Source organism: Bison bison, unplaced genomic scaffold (genome assembly GCF_000754665.1).
Source record: "Bison bison bison isolate TAMUID 2011002044 unplaced genomic scaffold, Bison_UMD1.0 scf7180017845512, whole genome shotgun sequence".
Classification (NCBI taxonomy): Eukaryota; Metazoa; Chordata; class Mammalia; order Artiodactyla; family Bovidae; genus Bison; species Bison bison.
This window is the reverse complement of record NW_011476085.1, coordinates 16,589-23,094: the sequence shown is the minus strand read 5'-3', so window position 1 is coordinate 23,094 and position 6,506 is coordinate 16,589. Positions and strand designations below refer to the sequence as shown.

General features: G+C 65.0%; 1 long non-coding RNA gene across 1 annotated transcript in view; it reads left to right on the top strand.

Annotated features, from left to right (window-relative positions):
• Positions 1 to 6,506, top strand: part of LOC104985292 — a 6,970-nt gene extending 464 nt beyond the window's left edge. Inside the window, exons 2-3 of the long non-coding RNA XR_824878.1 lie at positions 5,266 to 5,380; positions 6,472 to 6,506. This is a non-coding gene — a long non-coding RNA (uncharacterized LOC104985292). The remainder of the gene's footprint in view (positions 1 to 5,265; positions 5,381 to 6,471) is intronic.

Sequence of the window (6,506 nt, the reverse complement as noted above, 5' to 3'; positions counted from 1 at the left end):
GCCCTTGGGAGCTCAGCCTGGGGGATCCAGAAGCAGGGGGTCTGTGTGGAGGGTCAGGGACTTGGGGCGGGGCCGTGTGTGCTGTGTGTCAGTGAGGGCTGGCTCCCTGGAAGAGGAGCCCATCTGTTTTGGGGTGTCCGAACCCTTCTGGGAACAGTTCGTCTTAAGCCTTTAGGATGCTGGCCACCTACGGGGAAGGTTTGACCCTCTCGGTCTGGGGGCCCCGGGCGCCTTGGGGCCTGACTTCCGAGGAGTTCCAAGTGGTCCTGTCCACAGGCAGTGGGGTGGGCAGCCAGGGCCTGGCCACGTGGGCCTGGTGGGAAGCTCTGCCCCGGGCAGGATCCGGGGCAGGCCTGCTTCATGCCTGCCTGCCGACCACAGAGCTGGGCCCGCTCTGGTCCTCCTCTGAGGAGCGTGGGGCCTGAGGTGAGAAGGGCAGCACAGTGGCCTGGAGAGGCTTCCCCCCACAGCCCCGATGAACCCCAGGGCCCTATGCCCTCCGCTGGCCCTCCACCCCCTGGCTGGCCCAGGCCTGTGGTCCAGCTGCGGGCCTCCCTTTGCAGCGGGGAGCAGGCCTGGCCAGGCTCGGCCTCTGGGACAGGTGTCATTGTGACCGACCCCAGCAGGACTGACAGGGAGCCGTGGGTGTGTCCAGGAGCCCCGAGGCCGGGACCGGGGTGACTCCCCGGAGACGTGAGTGGTAGCTTTCTTCTGACCTCTGCTCCTATCTTCGGATGGGCCGGTTCTTCCCTGATCTCTAGGCCTGGAGTGGGGTGGGGCCCGGGGGTCTGCACACGAGGTGGCCGGTCGCAGCTTGCTCTGGAGCTCGGCTGGCTCTCTCTCTGTCCCCACCCCCACGCCTACGCCCACGGCAGCGCCAGCTTCCGCCCCCCTGGGATCGGGGCCTCTGCTGGGCGGGTGCTGAGTGGGGACAGGACGCCGTGTTCTCTGGAGGAGCTGCGCTTCCTGGACCGCTCCTGTGCTTTTGGGGGGTTCCTGAGAGAACCTGCCTGGCCCTGGGTGGCTCCCTGGCCAGAGGAGATGGCCAGGCTTGACTGGGGCTGGGAGCCTGGGCCGGCAGGGGCGGGGGTGTGCCCTGGGGAAGGCTTCCCGGGGTGGTACCTGGAGAATGGCCCTCCAGTGCAGACAGAGGGGGATGATGATGGAGGAGGGTGTGCAATGAGGACATGGCAGACAGAGGAGGAGGAGGAGGGGGACGAGGGCTGGCCTTTGACCCCTACAGCTGCCCCTTGACCCTGGCCTTGGCATCAGCCTCCGTCTCCCAGAGCTAGTCCTGAGGCTGGGCCTCCGGGGCCCTTTTGAGACAGGGATGGGGTGGTGGGTGGCCTGGCGTCTCTGTGTGTCCCCCTGCCCCGCCCCGCGCAGGGGCCTCTGTTCCTGGCCGGCCCGAAGGCAGGCTTGGTCAGCTCTGAGGAGCCCAGGGTCCTGGAGCTGGGGACCGTGTTGGGGACCTCAGCTGTGGTTCGGCCTGTGGCTGCCTGGGGCTGGTGCCGGATGCGCCTGGCTGCTGGCCACAGGAAGGGCCGCCTGTTGTCCCCGGGAAGGCAGGAAGCATCTGGGGGTCACTTTCCCTGGACACTGGCTTCCCTGGAGGTGTGCCACCTTGGGCCAGTGGGCTTCCGCTTCCCAGGCCTCTGAGCCGGCGGACCCCCTAGCGCACCCTGCCCTGTGCCTCCTCTGTCCCCTCCGCAGAGACCGCAGGTCTGGCCAGTCTTCCAGGGCCAGAGCTCGGCTTCTGACCCCGTGACTGGGCCGCAGTGGCCGTGTTCCTTGGCGCCCGTGGCTCAGCTCCAGGCTTTCGCTTTTGTAGGGCAGAGGGGGCCCTTGGTATCCCATGGTGGGGCAGTCCCCCCTCCCAAAGGCCAGCCTGGGGCCCTGGGTGGAGCCCTGCTCACCTCTGTCTCCCCATCGTGGACGTGGTTATTCGGCTCCTACGTGTCGGTCCCTGCACAGGAGGTCTGCTGGCAGCTGCCCCGTCTGCCTGGTGCAGCCCCACTAGGCCTTGCCCTCTCCCAGCAGTCAGTACAGGGGGAGTGGGCTGCTTGCCCCCCGTCTCAGCCCCCGAGGGTCTGTGGGTCACTGTCCGTGTCGCCTCTGCCCTGGAGCCAGGTCTGGGGCACTTCAGAGTGCGGCCGCCCTGTCCTTCGGGCCCGGGCCGCCTGGTGAGGAGCGGGGCTTTTGGAGACAAGTTGGTAGGGCCCGTGTCAGGGGCTGAGCTGTGGGCAGGAGCTGCCATTAGCGTTAAGCAGTTGTGTGGGTCTGTCCCCCAGTCCACACAGGGTTCCTGCGGGAAGCGGCGGGTGTTCAGGGCTCCCAGGAATGCCGGGTGCCGCGGGGCACTGGTGGAGGGCCTGGCACTGTAGCAGCTCCTGAGGCGGGCCGGGCCGAGCCCAGTGTCGCCCGGCTCCTTCGCACACCCCTCCGGCTCTGAGAGGTGGGAGGAGGCCCATTCCCCATGGGGATGGACCCTGGGGCCTGCCCAGGGCCCCACCGCTGGCCCTGCAGCCCATCTGGATGCTCCCCGTCCCGAGGCTGGCTGGACAGCTCATCCTGAGAGCATGGCGTGGCTGTAGCCAGCGGCTTCTCCTTGTCCCTTGAGAAGCTTCTTTCTGACTTCTAAAGAACTCTGTTCACGGACGTCGTGGGCAAGCATGGACCCCCAGCCCCCACGCACCGCTCCCAGGGGCAGCATCCTGGGCAGCTGGGTGCTGAGCCTGCCACCCTCTCCCACGTGGCCCTCAGGGACGGGAGTGGAACCTTGCCACCCGCTACTTCCTAACTTGCCTTTTCCCCCGACGCCTGCGCACGGTCTGTCTGTCCTGTGTGCCCACCGGGTGCTTCCTGATGGCTCTCCAGGAAGCGCAGGCGGTACTGCCGTAGGGTTGGGTCGGGTCTTGTGGGTATGGAGGTGGGGATGGATTCATGGGGCCAAGATGCTGGACCTAGAAATGCCCGTTGAGGGTTGAGCCGCCTCGGTGGCCCTTCAGAACTGCCACCCCACCAAGGAGGCTGTGAGTGCCCTCTGGGCAGCCCAACAGCGAGTCACACCTTTTCAGTTTCAGCCCAAATCAGCATCTCCTGGGCGAGTTCTCCTTTCTGGGTCGTGGTGAGATGGTGTCGGTTTTGTGTTAGATTAGCCGTTCACGTTCTGCAACTTGCCTGTTTGTGTTCTTTGCCTGTTTTCACAGAAAGGTACTCTTCTTTTTATTTTTGACGTGCGCGAACTGAAAATGTCACGAATACTAACCATTTGTCTTTTATGTGTATTGCAGATATCTTCCCGCTGTTATTTGTCTTTTACCTGTGTTTTTTCTTCCTTGTACAAATGTGTCTTTCCTTGATTGTAAAAGTAACATGTGGGTTTTTAGCATAGAGAACCTGGAAAATAGAAAAGAACGCACAAAGCCAAAGAAATAAATGTTACCAACCACGTCACGTGGAGACGTGTGCTTCCTGCCCTTCATTGTGTCCTGTGGAGTCTCTCGTGTGCGTTTACTGCTTTATTTTTTGACTGGTCCTTGGGTCACTTGTCACACAGGCTGCTCTGTCTGCTGACACGTCCACTCTGGTCATGGCATGGAAATGTGGAGTACCCTCAGATGACGTGGTTGTCTCTGGGTGGCGGAACATGGGGGTTCCTTTTCATTCACTTTTTTTCCTTTTGATTTGCATCTTCTGGTTTTCCACAAAAGATCACATACTGCGTGTGTGCTCAGATGGTGGGTTGTAAGCACGGCCATTTGCCTGAGTGCACAGGGAGCCCCACTCGTGAGCTGGCTGCAGGTGGCAGGCCAGGGGGCCCCAGGGGTCTCTGATTGCAAGCCGTGCTTATGCACGAAGCTGTTCACTGGGGCCTGAGGCCATCGGGCTGTGAGCCCGCTGCGGGCCCCTCTCTCAGCCCTGGCGCCCACAGCCCTGCTCCGAGCGGCCTGGGGACTGAGCTCAGCCTCAGTCTCGTATTCTGGATGTTCTGTCTAAGGTCAAGCTCAAGTTCACCTGGAGAACTCTAGGCCGTGCTGCCTGGGGCTGGGGTGCCCGCTGGCAAGGCACTGGGCTGCAGGACGGTGCTGTGTGGACGTGGGTGACTGGCCCTGGCAGCTGGGTCAGCCCTCCCCCCATCAGATGGGGCTGTTATCACGGCGGGGGCGGGGGGCTCCTGCACCCTCTGTCTTTGCACTTTAGGGGCCCCCTCTGTCCAAGGGACGTGGCCATCATGGCCCGCTTTCCTTCCAGAGACTGAGGGAGGCTGGCTTTGGAACAAGGGCATTGAAAGATGGAGCTGCCAGGGTTGGCACCCGAGGAGGAGGGCATGCACGCTGGCTCTGGTGATGGCAGGGCAGTGGGGTGGCAGAGCCTGGCCGGGGTTGGGGGTACCTGCCCTCCTCCCTGTCCTGAGAGTGTCGGCTGAGCGGGCAGCTTGGTTTGGGAACCACTTGGGTGGCCTGCACGGGCTCCAGTGGACACATGGACATAGCAGGGGCTCCTGGCCATCAGCGTGCTTTGACGGTGAGCCTGGCCACCTGACCCTGACGAGGGGAGCCGGGGAAGAAGGGCGCTTCTTCCCCGTCACGGCTCCTTGCCCAAGGCCCTGACCTGAGCGGATGCTGTTGGGTCTCAGGGTTTCGTGAGGAGACTGCATTCGCCCGCGTGGACACGGGGACAGGGTCTAGAGTGAGGCGGTTTCCAAAGGGGTCCCGGAAGCAGGTGGGGGGCTTGTCCGTGGCCTTCCCTGACGCGGATGGACTCACGTTGCCATGGTGATGAGAGTGCCCAGGGAGCATCCTGTGCTTGGCAAGGCGGAGCTTCTCTCTTGGGGTGGAGAGCTCTTCGGGGGCGTCCTGGACCACTGCGCTCTGGGAAGCCTGACCGGCGTCCTTGCTTCTCCTTCAGGTTGTCCCCATGAGGCTTCTGGACCCCACTGTGGAGGGAGGGGACAGTGGGGGAGCCGGGGCTCTCGGAGTCTTGCGGCAGCACTCGGGGCCCCAGGGCCGTGCTGGCCACTCGGGCCCAGCCTCAGGGCCTGTTCCTCCACTGGGGCTTCTGGCAGGCCGTGGGTGCCAGGGGGCTGGGGGGCATTGCCAGCTGGGCTGGGAGGCGCCCGGGAGCAGCCCTGGGCAGGCAGGTCTGTGTGGGAGTCTGCTGGCCCCCTGCCCCCCTTGCCCCCTGAGCCCTCAGTCTGCTCCGCTGACCTGCCCCATGGGCCGAGCTGCCTCTGCCTGACTGTCACGTCTTTGGGTCTTTCAGACGAGCCAAGCTCCGGCTCTACCTGGAGCAGCTCAAGCAGCTAGTGCCCCTGGGCCCGGACAGCACACGCCACACCACACTGAGCCTCCTGAAGCGTGCCAAGATGCACATCAAGGTGAGCAGGGTTCCCCCTCTCGGCCCCGCCACCCTGGGGAGGGACCCTGGGGCCTGAGGAAGGGCTGTGGGCCGCCCAGCAGGGGCTCCATGGGGGCTCGCGGTCTCTGGTGGGTGAGGGGCTCAGGCGCGGCGGGTGCAGGTTGGGTTCTGTGGGGCATGGGTCGGGGGGTGGGCTGTAGATTGCCCCCCAAGGCCCTGGCGTGGGGACAGGCTCTGAGCAGGCATAGGGGTTGGTCTCTAGGAGCTGGCAGTGGGGTGTGGGCTGAGTGAGACGTTGCCAGGGGCTGGCCTTCAAGGCCTTAAGACTGAGGGGTGGGTTTGGGGACCCACCAGTGTGGGTTCAGTCCTCCCGCAGGGCCCCCCGATGGCGTGGGTGTGGGCTCCCCCGTGCAGGGTCTTGAGGGGACTCAGCTGGTGCCCTGGGGCCCTCACTGAGGCTGTGGCTCCGTGCCCTGGGAGGTGTGCAGAGGGCAGGCAGGCAGGTGGCTGCCAGATTGTGCAGGCAGGGTGTCGTCTGAGTTGGAGTGCCAGGCCAGGGCTGGGTGGCGCTGTCCCAGGCTCTAGGCCCACTCGTGACTTGGTTTGGTCAAGCTGGCTGGTGGCCATGGGCCTTCTGGAGGTGGTCAGCAGACGCAGGGCACAGGGCTGGGGGTTGGGGGCAGGGGGCGGTGAGGAGGCGTGCATCAGGCCTTTGGGTCCCGCCCAGTCTGGGTGCCCTGGGGTGTCCTGGTGTGTGTGGGGGGGCGTCCCCACCCCCGGAAACTGGAGGCTGGCAGGAGAGGCAGAACACAGCACTGGGGGGCAGGGGTGGGGAGCGGAGAGGAGGGGTTGCGTCAGGCCTTTGGGTCCGCCCAGGCTGGGTGCCCTGGGGCATCCCGGTGTGTGTGGGGGCGCCACCCCTCCCCAGAAACTGGAGGCCATCAGCAGACGCAGAGCACAGGGCTGGGGGGTTGGGGGCACCCAGCATAGACGCTGGGGTTGAGGGGGCGACAACGAGGGGTGCGTCAGGCCTTTGGGTCTGCCCAGGCTGGATGCCCTGGGGCGCACCCCCCACCCTCAGGCTCACAGCTCGGCACCCCCCTACCCCAGAAACTGGAGGAGCAGGACCGGCGGGCGCTGAGCAT